General features: G+C 40.7%; 1 protein-coding gene across 1 annotated transcript in view; it reads right to left on the bottom strand.

Annotated features, from left to right (window-relative positions):
* Nucleotides 1-17,469, bottom strand: part of LOC108002045 (glutamate receptor ionotropic, kainate 2-like) — a 94,525-nt gene that overhangs the window by 49,426 nt on the left and 27,630 nt on the right. The window lies entirely within an intron of this gene.

Below are 17,469 nucleotides of genomic sequence, written 5' to 3'. Positions count from 1 at the left end.
TTCCTCCCATGAAAACGATTCAAAACAGATTCGCCAAGCGTGGAAATTCAAAGCTGCGTGTAAGGAACGTATCGTTGAATGGGGAAGGGAGGAGAAACTCGGCAACTCTCGAAACGAGAGGAGAGTTCATCAATTCGCCAAAGTGCTTCGCGGTGCGGAAGCGCCATCTGGGAGTAATTAACCCGCGATTACGGGAAATTCCCGATGATAAGTTCCCTATACATTCGACAACCGGCCCCTCCTTCCTATTATTTATTTACGCGACGGTTAATTGCATCTTCATTGTTTCGGGCACGAGGCCAGTAGACACTCCGGCTAATTGGTTAATTGCAAAAACAAACGTGTCCATGCGCGGTGCCCGTGGACCGTTTATACCGGTGCAAGTCTCAAGTTAATTGCAGGCGTTGGCTATTCTATAATTACTCTCTACAGACCAAGTTGTGGTCCTCCATTAACCGTGGCGCGTGTGTCAAAGTTAACGTAACTTTGACCTTTTAATAGGGAGCCTGTGCGAGGAAATATAATTTAACGAGGATTACGCTTTTCAAAAAAAAGAAAAAATCGTCGGAGGCGGAAATTCAACTTCTCCGCGTGGCACGTGGAGGTCTCGTCTCGCCTTTAAGTGAAAACTTTCGTAAGCGTCGGGGGGAAAGGAGTGGAAACATTCTCAAAGGCGTGTATACACCCCCCCAGCGACAATGTAAATTATTTTTCTGACGACGCGCGCGTCGTCGGCTTGGTTCGACGTGTGGTTCAACCGACATGAGCGTTACTCGCTTAATTCTCTTTGTCTTTATTATTATTCTCCACGGACAAAGATGAAATGAAATTTCGCGGATATTTTACGATATTTATTCCACGGATTTTACGTTCAGCATCGTGTTCTGGTTTCCTTTGGGAAACGCTGCGCGTTCATAACACAGGTTGGTTTGTTTGGAAATAAGCTCTGGTAAGATCGGTCTTTTTTTGTACTCTTTTTCTTGTTACTTCTTGATAAAACTTACGTACAAATTATCGTATCAACCTATCGAACTAGAGTGCCAAGAAAATATTAATAAAAGTACGTATAGTATAGTACGCAATCGTAGATTCAAAATAGAAGCGCCGTTAATAATATTTATAAGTTCATTATGCAGTACACAGTTTCTCCCGCACCCACTAGCTTAATCTCGCTTTATCGAAACTTATCGAATTTACGTATAATCCCCGCGTTGTCGCACCAGTATAGTTCAATTTGCAACAACGACGCTCTTTTTCCAACACCTTGCAAGTTTCTCCCCTGAACGTAATTTTCTCGGTTGGGGTAGTTACCAGCGCTAACTTTTCGATTGTTTCATCGTGATTCACATTGGTTACAGGGGCCGAAGGGGCGGCCCCAGGAATTGTAAAACTTGGATGGAAATTTTGAGCACACCGCCACCCCACGAAAATTAAAGCTCAATCGCACTATATCACAGGTCGGCTCAGAATTCTTGCGCCAAAGTTTTTTGCGGCAAGATTGCGGCAAGTTTTTCTCCGTGTAATTTCGTGCGCCGAGAGGCAAACGAGGGGAAAGGAAAGGGGGAAAGAGTGGAAATGTTCGATTAAATAAAAGGAAGAGGAGAGAAATTGTTTGATGTGATCAGAAGAATGGGATGAAATTTTCGATGAGATGAATATTAGATTCGATTATCAATTAATCGAACTTAATAAAAGCAACAATAGAGAATTTCGTATTTTGTTTTATGATTATGAATACATGTATCTCTTATTGAGATAGATATAACTTTAATTCAATGAAGATGTTATTAATTTTGAACTGCGGAAATTGTCACGATGAATGTTGAAGAAAATTATTAAGAATGAATGGAATTTATCATCGTATCGTACACCGTGTACTACGTCTTTCTTTTCATAATACCGCTTCGATATTTCTCACACATTGTTTTAAGATAATCCGGTCAAGATAATCCGTTGTTTCAAAATATACCTGGTTAGTGTCGCAGTACTCGTTTGTCTGAAACTTTATGCACTTTATCCTTTATTCGCCGTTCAATTTGGCGAGAAGTGGAAAACAGTTGAACTCCCAACGACAGTAAGTTGAATTTATCATAATGCACGTATTTAGTATTTACAACGCAAATTGCATACACCGTTCCTTCGATCCGATTGTATCTTATCCGTTCCTCGAATTTCAGGGATTCGCGTCGCTTCGAATCGAAACGTAAAATCTAGCTTATTTCGCTCTAAACGAAATGAAAATGATTTTAACAACGATTTCACGATTTGTCGATGTTTAGGATTAGAAGGAGAGGGGGCGAGCGATGGAAATGAGAGAGGGAATATCAAGGAAAGAAATATAACCGAATTCATCCGATTTGATCATCGCGTGAACAACACGTGGAAGAGGATATTTCAGTGATAATCAGCGTTTGAAAAGCGCGTAGAGTTACAGAAACTCGGTTACTCGACTGTGTTTGTAAAAGCATTAATTCATCGGCGGATCGTACGAATAAATCTGAATGCAATTGAATCGGAACTCTGTTTATGCATTAATAATTCACGATTAACGAATTCGCATGCCGAGCGAAAAATGAACTTTAAAATGGATAATGTTTCAGCGGATCGACCACCTTTCGCGTCATCATTGGTTAATCGAAGCTTTACAGCTTTATGTATCGGTGAAAATTGTTTATCACGAGATTCGTTTGATTTATGCGTCTATATTTTTATAAGCGAAAAAAAGAAAAGAAAAGGAAAAATAATGGAAATAATTTCGAATTACGTCCATGGAAAAATTAAGGATATTGCATATTGAACTTAACGTTTTATTGATGGATAAAGCTTTTCCGTTTCATAATAGAACGGACAATCTCGTTTAACTATCCGCCTTAATAGCTTTGCCACGTGCGAACACACGTTCCTATTTTTTGACTATCAATCATGGTCCAACGCTTTCCTTCCGGATCTCGCCTGATCGATCCCCTTGTGTCGCGATCGATCAAAGACGCTGAGACTTCAGCCTGCTTTATTTTATTTCCCAGATTAAGATAGCAACAGCAGTTAATTCCACTTCGTAAAATGGAGTTCATAAAACAAATGGGATTAAGCTTGAAACAATTTATGATTGAATGCTCTGTTTTTCGCTTGAAACGAAAGCTTCCTCTAATTGCTACTATCTCGAGAAAGAGAGAGAGAGAGAAAGAGAGAAAGAATATTCGAAACGATTTTAATAGAGATCGCTAAGAAAATTTTGGAATTGGAAAAATTAGCAAGGGAATAGCTTTTTTTTAAATAACTTTCCTCGTTATTATATATTTTTCCATGGAGGTCAAGATGTCTCGCCTTTTTCTCAGATTTTTCTTTTCACGATACCGCGACGATTAAAAAAGGGGGAGGAAAATGGGGGAAAAATAGAGAGAAAAAGGCAAATACGGAGAAACGGAACTCGTAGGTAGGGGCAAAGTGTTCAACACCTCGAAACAACCCTTCTCTCCTGCACGAGGCACGATTTAAAGACTTGTAAATTGCGAGCGAGGGCATAGATCGCAACAGGGTAACCACTTGAGCGGGGTAAACTTTCGAGTTTAAGATCCTCGCACTCGCCCTCGAGTTTCCTTCTGGTTAGTGGCGTTAGAAGAAGGGGAATATGAAATTCCCGTGACCAGACTTTATGGCTTCCTCTCTTTCTCCTCCCTCTCGTTCCCTTTCGTCTCGCTCGCGTTCCCCCCACTCGCTAATTCAACAACGTTTTCCCTTCCATTTCTCCTTCCTCCACGCGTATATTTGTTCCTTCGGTAATCACATCGGACTTTCCACATCCTTATCCTTCTCTTTCTTCCTTTTTCCTTTTCTTTCTTTTTCTTTTTTCGTGTTAACACGACGAGCCGTATCCTCCACTTTCCTCCTTCGTTACTTCAGATACATTTTACATCGTCACCGGCCCTCTTCTTTCGTCCTCCATCTCTATCACTTTCCCTCCTCTCGCCTTTACACTTCCATTTAATATTTATCCTTATTCCTCCCTCGATTCTCCTCTCGCGTTTTCCTCATTTTCCACACCTTCACAGCAATGAGTTTCTTTCGCCCGTTCCTTCATTTCCCCTTCTGTCCAGCCCTCCCCCCTCTGCCCAGCCTTCCACTCTCTCCATACACCCAAGTACGCCTCGGCCCCCTTTTCCTTTTCCGCCTTTTGTTCCTTAATAGTCGTAGCTTCTGATGTGCGCGACTTAAACGGCGGCGAGGCCCGGGGGTGAAAGAGGAGTGGAGCGGTGGAAATTTTTCCGCTTTGCCGGGCAAAAGTTTGCCAGGACGAGGAGATTGACTCGCGCTTCGCGCTTTCGTGGCTTTTAATAACGAAAATCATCTCCCTCCTCCATTCCCTCTCCCCTTTTCTTCCTCTCTCTTTTTTTATTACATTCCTCGCTCCTTTCGAAACGCGCTCAGCTCAAAACGCACTGTTGTTCGAAATCGTTCTTCCTCTCGCCCAAGCGACGGTACATTTATAGGGAGGGAGGGGAAATACGAATTGGACGACACGAGGGACCCGTGCTCGTCGTCCGGTCTTGGGTTCCGTCTTGACGACGGTCTCGATGCTGGGAAAAAAATTATTGCGCGATAATGGCGCAATTTCTCGCGGGGATCCGCAATTATTCCACGAGCTGAGAAATTGTGAAGAAGAGGAGAGGGGGAAGGGACGATCCGCGCGAATTAACGAGAAATTGGACGCGAAATGACATTTCGCGTCTGCCCGCAATTTCTATCGTTTCTTCTATGATTCCGTGCGCTAGAGGGGAGGGGAGAGAGTGGAAAGTCCGCGCGGATTATTCTCCTCGCAACGGGGAGGGGAGGGGGGGGGAGGTTTTAAGCGAGGGCGGGGAAATACGTTGTGCGTCTATTATGCCGGTATCACGAGAGTTATCAAGGGACGGATTATTAACATGTTGGAATACGAGCGTTGCTATGGGGGATCGGCGTTATTTAAGCATTTATAATCGAATCGAATATATCGGTGTTTGTAGAAATCGAACGATCGATCGCCTCGAAAATGCGATACATCGTTTTTCGACGGCGAGCGCGAAATGAAAGGCGAATCTAGAGAGATTACAGGGACGGGGGGAAGGACGTGGAACGTGTGATAACGATCGATGATTTGGAATTATCGAGAGAGATTAGGGATCGTTCCCGAATAAATTCCCTCGAATTTATCCTTTCGAAAAAAATTTCTCCACACCGTATTCGAGCACGGTGTAAGCTTTCCCTTCGTTCCCCTTTTTTTCCTTTCGCGCGATCATCTCCCTTTCAGCGAAATAATATACGCGGTTGTACAAGTGTGATCCCACTTGAGATAGAATTTGTAAAACCGGGTCACTGTATTTAAAACACCATTTCACGCTCGTTTAATTTTGCATATCCCGAGAGAAAGAGAGAGAAAGAAAGAAAGAGACTTCTTCGAGTACGAAAATAAGAAGTTCGGTACCGCCAACTTTTGATACGAATCAGTTAACACCGTGTTTTACGTAACAGACGCTCGGGAACGGGATGAAAAAATGGATAAATTGGACAAATTGGAATAATTTTGCACAACGGTTTATTTAAATCGCGGCAACGGTAGCGCGAATTCTGCTAAAAAGTCACGATACGTCACAGTTCGATTTCTATCGGGATGCAACCGGTATCTTTGTCATTCAAAATTTATGAAAGACAGCCATCCCCGTACAACCGTGGACGGTTCGCAGTTCGTTAACGATCGGCGCAACGGGGACCGTATTATTGTACTGGCAACAATTACGTTGATATTTTATTGCAGGAATAATTATGTAAAGCGAACTAAACCGTGAAGCAATTAATGTACACGTTTGCAGTTGCAACAAACGTCTCTTGTATGCGAGCTCCGTGTCTATGTTCGTTCGGACACAAATTTATTAGTTAATTACATTAGCACTGTGTTCATCGAATTCCGTTTCGTTCACTATTTGCGTGATTCATAAACGTTTAATTAAAGAGTCATAACATTGCGCTAATTTCCTCCCGTTCCTCCCGTAACTCTGTAAACGGATTTTAATATGGAATTTGGAAAACGAAAAAAAAAAAAAAGAAGAAAAAACGAAAAGATAAAATTTCGATCACGATATTACGTGCGTATACGTATGTGTTGCTTCGTGAAAAATGTTTAATCCAAGACGTCTTTTTTCTGCAGGCTTGCATCATCTTGAATTGCAAACATTGCGTTTACGATTCACGCGATTCTCGCTAGTAAAAGTAACAAAGAAACTGACCATGTTTTATTATATTTTCCAATTCGTCCGCGGGCGGCATGTACGATAAATAAAATGAAAAAAAAAAAGAAAGGCAAGGAAAAACGATATCGACGCCATAAAGTTTTTCTCTTGAATCCATAAAAACCTCTAACTGCGGGCATTTTCCGATACTCTGTGGTTTTTATTAGTTTTCGCATCATCGTTCCCAAGATCCAAAGATTCGATGTGTCGATTGTGAACGACTAGTAAAAATTATGATAAGATGGTTCGAAATATAAACGCGTGGTCAACCAAATTTGCATAATATTCCAAATTCAACGCTCTCGTCAATTACAAATATTCAAATAATTATATCTCATTGCCATTGTTCTTCCATCATGATCTTGAACCGAGATTGCAACTATCTCGTGCGTATTATTTCCACGAAATAAGATCTGCACGTTCAAAATTTTTGTTTATATTTTTGTTTATATAAAGAAATTAAGAAATTTTTCACAGTTTCTTTTGTTGTTATTCGAGCGAAACGAAACGAGATCATCGAGAATTCATAGGAGAAGAGAAAAAGAAGAAGAAGAAGCATAGTTTTATTTTCTCGCTCTAAACGAACACGTGGAATTCATAAGCTTCGCAATATTGATCCAGAGGATAGTTCGTCAGAGAATAATTCAGTTTATTTTTTTGTTCAATTAACTTATCTCCAAAAAAAAAAAACTTTCTTTATCCCGAGTATTACTTCCTGATTTATCATATCGAAAAAGAAAGAGGCTTAAAGAAATCCTTTTTTGAGAAGATTGAGTTTCTTTTACACGCAGCTTCGAGAAGGGCGGTTCTTTCTTAAAAACGGACGATTATATACGATTTTCTGTGTACACAGTCGCGCATTTATACGAGCATTGATGGCGGAGAAGAAGATACAGAAAACACTCGAAACCGGCTCTCGACTTTTTTTTTTAAAATTAAAACTGAGTTATTCTTCCTCGTTATGAAACTCGCTGAAGATCGTGTCCCGATATTTTCGCGGCCAATTTAAATTTCTTAGAGCCATGCTTTAAATCCTCCGCGCGCGGAGGATACGGCAAAACGAAACGAGCATATAGATTCTTGGATAACGAGCAACGATATCATGTAATTAGTTAAACGTGAGAGTTGAGATATTTCGACGAAATGATGAGATGCTACCGACTTATACGTTTCTTTCTTTCTTTCTTTTCGAGCGGTTCTGCATCTCGACACAATAAAAAAAAAATATAACGAAGAGCGAACGGGAAATTTTAATAATTCTTTATACACGGAAGACGAATGGTCGGTTGCTTTGTTTCCACAAAATAAATTGCAACGTTTTCACCCGTTGGTTCCTTGAATAAAGTGTACAAGCTGAAAGATTAAAGCTGCAAGTAAATTGCATCTTTTGAAATATGTGTTCCTCGCGGACAAGTCTCGGCGATTTATCTTTAGACCTTGTACCTTTCGCTACGGTTTGTCTTTATATAAGTGTCGAATTTAAGATCGATGATCGTACAATATCGCACACTCTCCTATATAACCGAACCGAACAATATATATATTTCATCAATGATGTTTGAATCTATTTTGACGAAGATGTATCCGATTCGATTTTCACACCTTAACATGTTACCAAATAGTTTCCAGCGTTTACTCTTTCTCTGTATAGAGAGAAACGTAAAATGTTAAAAATTCGTTATAAACGTGTAACATATACACAATCTTTTTTCAACCAACGATACGCAACCCTGTCCTTTATCCTTTATCGGAAAAATCCACGGAGGGAGATAATAATAATAGACGAGAAAGAGGATCCAAGTTGGATCCAGGCAAGTTGGGGCAAAGTTTGATGTGCAGATTAGGGGGAGGGAGAATGGCGTTCCATCGGCGGCGAAAAATTCCAACCGACTGCTCACTCGAATCCGCCTTATCCGCCCGATGTCGTTACATTAATGCGCGTATTCGATGTTTATAGTCGGGGACGAAGGAGGAAAATTGGAGGAGCGGGAAGAACACGTAGTGGCGCGCACGAGCGCGCGATAGCAGACTCGATACCACGGAAATTGAACGGAAAAGCGTGAGTAACGTTACCTTTCAAAGTCTAAATAGTTGTCGCTCGTTGTAAATGCCCGCTGTTCCCTTTTACGCCGCTCCCTTTATGCTCTCTTTCCGCGCTCCTCCCCTCACCCATCCGTCCATTCGCTTCGCGATTTTCTGCCCACCCGACGGACGAGGCCATTATTTTTTAAGCCATTGAGTGGCTCCGTGCCACTGAGTTATTGTTCAGTCGCAACGGCGATTCGGAATAAAAAAGTACAGGCGTACAATTTGCAGCAAAATTGGAGGGAGGGGGGAGGAGAAAGGAATATTAACGTTGCACTCCTTGTTGCTCGCCCTCCGTTACATCCCACGAAGGGGTTGTCAACCGATACGTGTTTAAGATTCTAGTGAAATCGTCGTTGGATCGTCGTTGCACGAATAGCCCTTTCTCCTCACGTTTATTCGAATCGTTTTGTTTCCTTTTTTCCTTTTTTCTCTTTGGAAGTTAAAAATGTTTGCTGGTATGTTGCGAAGCGACAACGAAAATTTATCACGGAATGAATTCTTTCTGCTACGTAAAGTGGAATTATCGCCTCTCCCGCGTCTAATTAAATTTTCTGTATTTTTGCTGATGCGATTATCGACACGAATAATATTTGATGCGTCGTGTTGATTCCCGATGCTTGTTCAATGTTTTAGATTTGAATATTCTATTGACTCTACCGATACATATATACACATATACACGTTTAGTGTTTAAAGTTTGAATATTGCGTTGACTCTCTGATGTGCATACTGTTTACAGTTCGATCATTATACAACATCTCGTAAAGGGAATCAAATCCCGTATAATTTTGTCGTATATACTTTGCATAGAGAGAGAAAGAGAGAGAACGAAGGCACGATTGAACAATCAGCGAAAAGTTATGCGAGATATGGAAGGGCAGAGGTTCCGCTTCAATCGACCCTCCTCTCAAAAATCTTCGATCGAGCGATGTAGCCTCGGTAATAGGAAGGAGATCCAGCCCGGAAGGAATTCGGCGTGTTAACGAGACTTAAAATACCTGAAAAGGGTGGAGCGCTTCGATTAATCTCGGCAAGTCTAGTATCTAACCGTCTATTCGGGGGAGAAGGGCGTCCATCTTTAAAATATCCCCCGCTCGCATTCCACCCTGGATTCCGGCCTATTCCAGTCGACCGTCGGAGGTCGAGGAATGCGCTACTCCATGGATATACCGCGAAAACGAACCAAGCTTTTGGCCCGGCCGAATTGAAAGCCAATATCTTCCAAGTATCTTCTCGCCATGGGATACGAAATGTAATAATCGACGATCCGCGTCCGGGAAAACGAATACATCATCGTTCTCGCTCGCCTCGTTCCCCACCTTTTGCGTGCGGGCCGCCGAATTCCACCCGCCAAACTCGACACGAAATTCAACATGGCAGCCATCCTTGAACCGCCCGAGCGCACGAATATTAAACCGCTTCGTCTCCCTTTAACCGTCTCGCCCACCGTGAATTCCTTCGCCGTGAAAACGTAACGCGACACGCCTATCTCTTGACACGTAACTTTAAACTCGTCGAGGGGAAAATTGTGACACCGTGGGATAATAGATTATTCCATTCGTTTCGTAATTATTCCGCGGATATATTAAAGGGGGAACGTTACTTTTATCGGGATGGATGAAATTATTTATATCGAATTGTATATAAGCCTCTGGATGATACATTTCGTATCGTGGAGAGGAATGGATAGTTTCGTGGAATCTTGACAGAGTTACAGGGCCGTGATAAGAACGGAAGGCGCAATAAGTTTGCCGAAAGTGGAGCACGAAAGCGATCAAAAATACGACTTCCGTTCCGCTACGTCCCTTTCGCCAACCATGAAACACGTTCTAGGAAAGCGCACCGGTAAAAGATAGCAAGAGTGATTTCATTACGTCACGAGAGATAAAATGTTTTTTCGCGCAGGATGAAGCGAGAGGAAATATTGTATGACATCGCGATCATTGACGAAATAAACATACGTTGATTAATCGAAATAATATTTCACCAAGAGGAACAATATCGCGACATTTGAGCGAGATGTCAAAGTAACTCGATCGCGCGTGCAAACGAAATTTGATTTTTCGGGAGAGGGGGGACACTGGTCCAAGGAGAAATTCCAACAGACATTATTATAGACAGGGAACAATTGTCTCAAGGATAGTTTCCGCCTCGAGAGGTGGAGTGGAATGTAATAAAGTGCGACGTCGAAAGCAACAAACGGTTGCCGAGATTCCTCGACGATTTCAATCTCGGTGTTTTATTACGAGCATCGCGCGTATTAGCGAAAATCTGGATAATTCGCGGAATTAGCTTCGTGGAAGAGGTTCGTTATTACCGTGTTAATTAAATTTGTACACCTGCGCATCGATGACGAACGATTTATCTAATAAACGCTAGGTTATGATCTGAGAGGTTAATTAACTGCGAGGTCGAATTAAATAAATTAATTCGCTAATTTTCGGTGAAATTGAACTTCGATTAATGCTCGACATGGATCGGTTCGAAATAATTGTGACGATAAACTTTTTTGAATTTTTTATCGTAAAGATACGATTGGTCTCGTCGAAATATTTTAATTAAATTATCCGTTCCAATTTCCGTCGTTTGATCGATTAAGTCGATTAACTTTTTACTTCGGCGGAGAAATGAAAACGTATCATCCGACACGTTTCTCCTATTACTCATTGGTCGATTACCTCATCGGTAAGTAGAGTGGTTCTTAATGTTCATAGAAGTTTGAAAACAGGATATAACACGGTGTTGTAGAAACATGTTAAGGGACCCTCTTTTTAAAAGGAAAGTGTCTTTCGATGTTCGTCGGGAATAGGAATATTACGCGCACATTTCGCGATTGTTTACGAACTTTCCTTCCTTACTGCGGAGATTTGAATAAAAACGCCCTATTCCATTTTTCCCGCTTTATATTCCAAATCCCGATATAAAATTTCCCGAAGGCCCAAGAACTTTTCGAGGAGCAGGGGGGTCTTCGATCTTCCTCGCGATTAGATTAACAATAGATTTTTTTTAATTTAAAATTTTCGAAGAGTAAAGTAGCACAAAGAGAAATAAATGGAGAATAAATTCAAAAAGTTCTTTTTTAATAATACAAAAGAGAGTAAATCTGCTACCTTAGTCGCTCCTCCATAAAGCGATTTTAAGGATGATATTACGGTGGATGATATTATTATTAGTCAACGTGTTCTTTCATAAATACGATCCGAAGAGATGAGAAGGGACGAATCCTCTACAATCCTCTACTTTTTTTTTTCTTCGTTAGACCGAACGTATTCAGAAAGATACGTAAATCGACGATAAAATTTCACATTATTTTTCCAGTTTTTAAGCGAGCTCTTCATTTGATAAAAGAAGCGGGGAAAAAGTTCAGAAGGTATATCAGAAAGCACGAGATACAACCTCGTCTGAGTAGTTTCGTCAAAAAAGTAGCGAGAAGATTAGACGAATTAATCATCGGCGTAAAATGTGCAATATATATTTCTGTGCATGGATCCTTGGAACAGGAAATATCGGCTTATCCCATCAGAAATATTCCAGCGATACTTCTCTTCTTTCCGTAGAAGAAATAGACGACGTAATAACCTTTCGTGGTCGATCGAAACAGGTCAAAACGGATAACCGTGTTGTTTGTTTCCATTAGGCCAAAATGTCGCGAATGTCCCTGGTTGAACGCGACGAGTGAGTCGCGGGGAATAAGCCGAAGCGCGCGTTAAACAGAGCCGAGTGCGGAGAATCGTTCGAACGCGGTTAATCTTCGTGGCACGCTCGTATATTTATCTGATGCACGAGCAATGGGTGTGGGTGAAAGCTGCACCATCGTTGAATCGTCGTTGCTTTATACGCAAATGCGTTTCATCGGCGCCAGGACAGAAGTTTCACAACTTGGAATCGGCCCGATGTGCACGAATGTATGAGAGCATGCGAGAGCAGAGGCTCGATGCGATAAAAATCGAAAACACGAAGCAGTTATATAAAGGTAGTCTCGAAAATGCAGTTATCAGAAAGTAATAATATGTACCGTTGTAACTGTATAATATTCTCTAGACGTAGTGAAAATCGAAGAAAAAGAGGAGAGTAACGAGGAGAGAGAGGGAAAGAAAGAGAGAGGGAAAGAGAGAGTTGGAAGGAACTCATTGTTCAAAGTTAAGCGTAGATGCTCTTTGAGGCTTGTCTTTTTTGTAAGAACCAGTATTATTTGTTTCTCTTTTTTACTTAACTCCCTTAAAAAAGTAAGGGGAAATTTCTCAGAGATAAAGGCTATGGTCGTCTGAAGATCTCGCATTATAAAGAAAAGCAAAGCTACAAAGAAATCTAGTTCGCGTTTCTTGCTCTTTGCTCTTCAAGGCTCGCCAATTTATTGGCTTCGAAACGTTTGAGCCATAGATGGTTTGTAAGAAAAGGAAGAACAATGGCCTTTGGTGTTAACCTTGTTAATAATTGTATCCTAACGAGAATTATCCGATAATTCTGACTCCAAAGAGCGTTTGTGTCCGATCCTTTAAGTGAGTCGATGCTCTGTAGCTGTGTAAATTTGTTTCGTAGCTTCTGCTTTATGCGATACGCGTACGAATCGTATTATACGCGTGCTTCGATATTTACGGTATCGTATAGATAACAACGTTGATTATGGATTGTTTATATCGGGGAGACGACTCTAGATAACACGGAATTGATCTATACGATCTCAGTCGAGAACTTACGAGGAAATTGATGGAAAGTTTTCGAAAATGTCGTAGAAAGATATGGCGTTCAATTGTGAAACGTGATACGAAAAAATTCCACCTCGTGGAATAAAATTTTCGTTCGATTTAGTAACCGTTCGTCGATAATCGATAAAAGGCTTTTCGTATAATTCTATCTTCGAATCACGAATAAATAATTATATATCTTCTTTCACGTTAATGGTAATTGCAACGTCATATAATGAAATGATTTTCGATTGAAATTAAACGCCGTTTTCGGAAAGAAAATTACGAAAACCATCCTCGTAACTGGCGCCAATTTTAATGGCTCGGGTAAAATTTTTATCGCCATGTGAAACAGCTGGTTTGACCTCGCCCGATTGCTCGTGCAACGATTTATGAAAGTTATAAAATGTTACGCTGCCACGAAGACATGGAAAGTCTATATCCTTCTAAAAGGAAATTCGATTTTTAACTAAAATACTATACTTTCATGGCGTAAAGCGTTTTTTTTTTGCATTTTTTTTTTTTTTTTTACACGAGTATGAACTGACATTGAATAAAATATGAATCGACACGTTTCTCATAACTATCAGAATTTTCACTTCCCTCGAATTTTCCACACTTAGCGCGAGTGGAATTTCGCACAAGAATCATTTTACATCGTCAATCACTCGTATTAAAAATAGAAATACGTATTCATTTATACATATTATCCAACACAGATGTACAGCATATCCATATTTGAGTAAATTTTAAAAAATCCACGTATCTCGTATTCCCGTATACGTGCATGCGTCTCTAACGATCTCCACGCGCTTAACCCTTCCGATTCATCGTATCAATACTCCATCCCATACGCTCGCATCCTTCAACAATTCAACGCGAGATTATAATATTTGCGGCGCAACAAGCTCCGCAACGTGCATCGAAATACTTCTCGCATCTCGTTATCGACGATACTCGATATCCAAGTTTTCTTTTTCTTTTTTTACATCTTCATGCCGCGCGTATCCCTTCCTATTCCTTCTCCCGTTGCGTACATACGATTGTACGCAACGCTCGTATCCGGATGAAAATTTAACGCGAAAAATGTAATCGAACCGTGTCGCTTGATCCATACGAAAGCCTCTCGATAATGCTCCTCACCGACGATATATCCTCTATCTGCAAATTCCGTGGAACTTATCCATTGGCATCTTCGTGCATCCTTCTCCCTCGAGTCTCTTTCTCTTCGCAATGTTTATTGTACGCTCGGCAATCTATCGTCGAGCGAAGCTCTTTTTCCCGACTCGAAACGATTAATATAACGCATCGAAATACACGTGTTAGAATATGAATTGCGAGGAAGCTAGAAGATTTGTGATATAGCTCTGAATAATTTCTAAATAATTTTTTGTAATTCGTTAATTCACAGAATGTAGAATCTTCGAAAAACTCGATACAACGGCAATGGACGTTTCACGAGCCTTGATGCACTTCTCCGCTTAATTTTCAAAGAAGACTAATCAATTAATTAGAGAGAGAGAGAGACAGTCCGTTATAATTTTAAATATTTCTTCAAATATTCAGGCACAAAATTCCTCTTTTCTCGAAAGAATTAACTAACAGTTTCACTAAGTTATACCGTTGATTCGAACAAGAGGACCACAACGAAAACACGCGGTATTTTCCTCTTTGTATTTCCTTCTGTGTTGCGGATTCGACACCGTTCGAAACGAAGCGGATTTACAGGCGTGCGATAAGTCAGGCCCGGTTCTTCATCTATTTGCGGAAGATATTCGCGTCACAGGCGAGTGTTCGAAGAGGAGAGCTCAAGTTAGGGGAGGAGGGGAGGGCAGTTTGGAGAGGAACAGTTCGCATCGGTTCCACGCCTCGCCAAGATTTATGAAGCGTGATAACCGAAACACCGGTTGAGATATACCGAGGACACTCTGGATTCGTTGGAATAGAATTGTCTCCTCTCCATGGACGCGAAACTGTCTTCGTCAACTGTCGAAGCAGCGAGCATATATATCTATATATACAACTGCAGTCCTCGACGACTTTCTTTTCGCGTTGTTCGGGAGGCCTGGAGGGACTTCGTCGCGAAAGAACAAGTCCCTTTTTCTTCTGGCTCTTGAAGATTTTCGCGGACGACGCGTGTTTGTCTTCCTTCTCCCCGGAGGGGAGGAGACTGTTGGTTAGGTCGAGCTACTTCTTTTTTGCCGCGATCGGTTAAAAGCTTATACACGTTTCGTGGGGTTGAAGTGACGGATCGGCCTGTTTGCTTTCTCCCCGTACAGACGAGGTATGCAGCGTGGTGGTGGGGGAGGGGAAGCGAGATCTTGTTACTTTTTTTGGAAAATCATAGTTGAAATTTGATTTAACGAATTTATATTCATATATCCATGCAATTAAAATTTATTACATCGAAATTAATTAAATTGTATAATCTCCATAATCTTCGATAAATAATTTAATAAATAAGTAAGGATTTGCGTAATTGTTTTATATAATCCATCATTTGTCGTTCAAACGAAACGAAAATTTCAAAATTTTTGTCCTCTCTTGGGACCGAATTATCGTGTTATTGATATTATTATTTCATTATAGATATTATAAAAATATCTCTAATTCTAAAAGATGAACGATCCTCGCTCGAAAGGCCATCTTATCCTTCTTCATTTACTTAGAAGAGAATCCTTTCTCCGGGAGGATTCTCCCCTTATACGCATTAACGTATTATAAATTTTATTTTTCCGGTTACTCGCGATTCCCTGCTGTGATACGCGCGAACGAGGCAATAAAGTAAACTTCGATGTACTCATCGAACTCTCGGACGTGGGCGAAATAGAAGAGGCCACGTGTCGGTCATAAATTCACCGGAATGAAAAGCATTCGGAATATTTTTCACAGGCGTAGAACACATATATGGTCCCCGATCAATGCGCCCGATTGTAACCCCCGTGGAACACGCAGCCGTTCGAACAATGCCGCCAAATATCATGCGCGTTACCTTATTTTCATCGAGCAAACGAATAGGGTGAACGAAAGGGGAGGGGGAGGGATGGGATGGGATATTCATCAAACAAAGTTCCAAACTAGTGTTATTAAATGTCATTCATTTCGGCTCGCGTAATTGCTTCGTTTTGCAACTTGTATAATTGCAAAATTTATTTTTCGAAATTTCATTCTTCTCGCTTAAAAAAAAAAAAAAAAAAAAGAAGGAAAAAAAACGGTGCAATTATACTCGCGGTTATATTTAACGAAGGTGAAAATTTCGTATTCACGATTGTTTACGACCAATTATACGAAATAATGAACGAAATAGGGGGAGAAAAACGAACTTTTCCTTAATTACACACTGTATACAATCCTATTATCATTGCTCCAGCGTGAAATTGAAAATTATCATTTAAGTTATTGTTACAATATCACAGACGGAAATTCTTTAAAATTCTCACTTTCTAGGTTTCTAGTACGAAGAAGTAAAAATACTGGAATTATTAATAATCTATTTTCAAATCCTATCTAACTTCTGTAAAAAGAAGAGAATAAAAAAAATAAGGTCAAGAAAAGATTAATTCCTGTTCCTTAAATATCATGGTCCTTCCGTTCCATTTCGATGTTCCGTCTCACCCGGCCAGTTTCGTTACGTGAACTGGATCGGTAATTTTTTTCGCTAAGTTTTATACACGACTTATCGGTTCGCAAAGCACACACTCGCCGACTAAGCGAAGTCTCGGCGGCCACTTCTCGCCGGTTAAACGGCTCGTATCGGCAGAAAGTCGAGTGTCTTCGGGCTGTTGAAAAAACGTTCTCGCTCTTTTCGAAGGGACTCGTCGAGGCGAAATGGGAGATAAAGGGAGCGGCGAGGAGAGCGCCTCGAGGCGTGCGCCGGCCAACGGTAATAAAACGGGACTTGGGTGAACCCCTCGCAGCGAAAATTCTGCGTAATGGAATCCGCGGTTTAATTCGCGTGCAAAAGCCGATTTCCCGTGGACCGCGGAATTTTATAGTTTCGAATAGTTTTGAAAATCGCGTTACGCCGATCACATCACGCGATTCACCTGTCATTCGAGAATTCCTAGCGATATTAAGAGCAATGGGTCCTCTATTTTTCATTAATTTTATTAAGGGGGAGGGTGAATTGAAGGGAAATTTTTATATTCGTGGAAACGTGACGTGGAATCGTATTTTTTCTTCTTTTTCTTCTTCTTTTTTTAACGATTATATTTGAACGAAAGAACGAAAGAAAAGAAAGGAGAAAAAGAATGGAAATATTGATACATGTGTGCGATAACTTAACAAAGCGAGATATATGTATATATATTTCTTCGTTGATTTTTCTGACGTTCGATATAAATTTTTTTCATTTTAGGCGTTTCACTTTAAGGATGAAACGATGGAATTTTTAAAAATATATTAATGTGTGTGTACGTGCGAGTGAGTGAGTTTCG

The sequence above is a fragment of the Apis cerana genome, linkage group LG1 (assembly GCF_029169275.1).
Source record: "Apis cerana isolate GH-2021 linkage group LG1, AcerK_1.0, whole genome shotgun sequence".
NCBI lineage: Eukaryota > Metazoa > Arthropoda > Insecta > Hymenoptera > Apidae > Apis > Apis cerana.
This window is presented reverse-complemented; position numbering and strand designations above follow the sequence as displayed.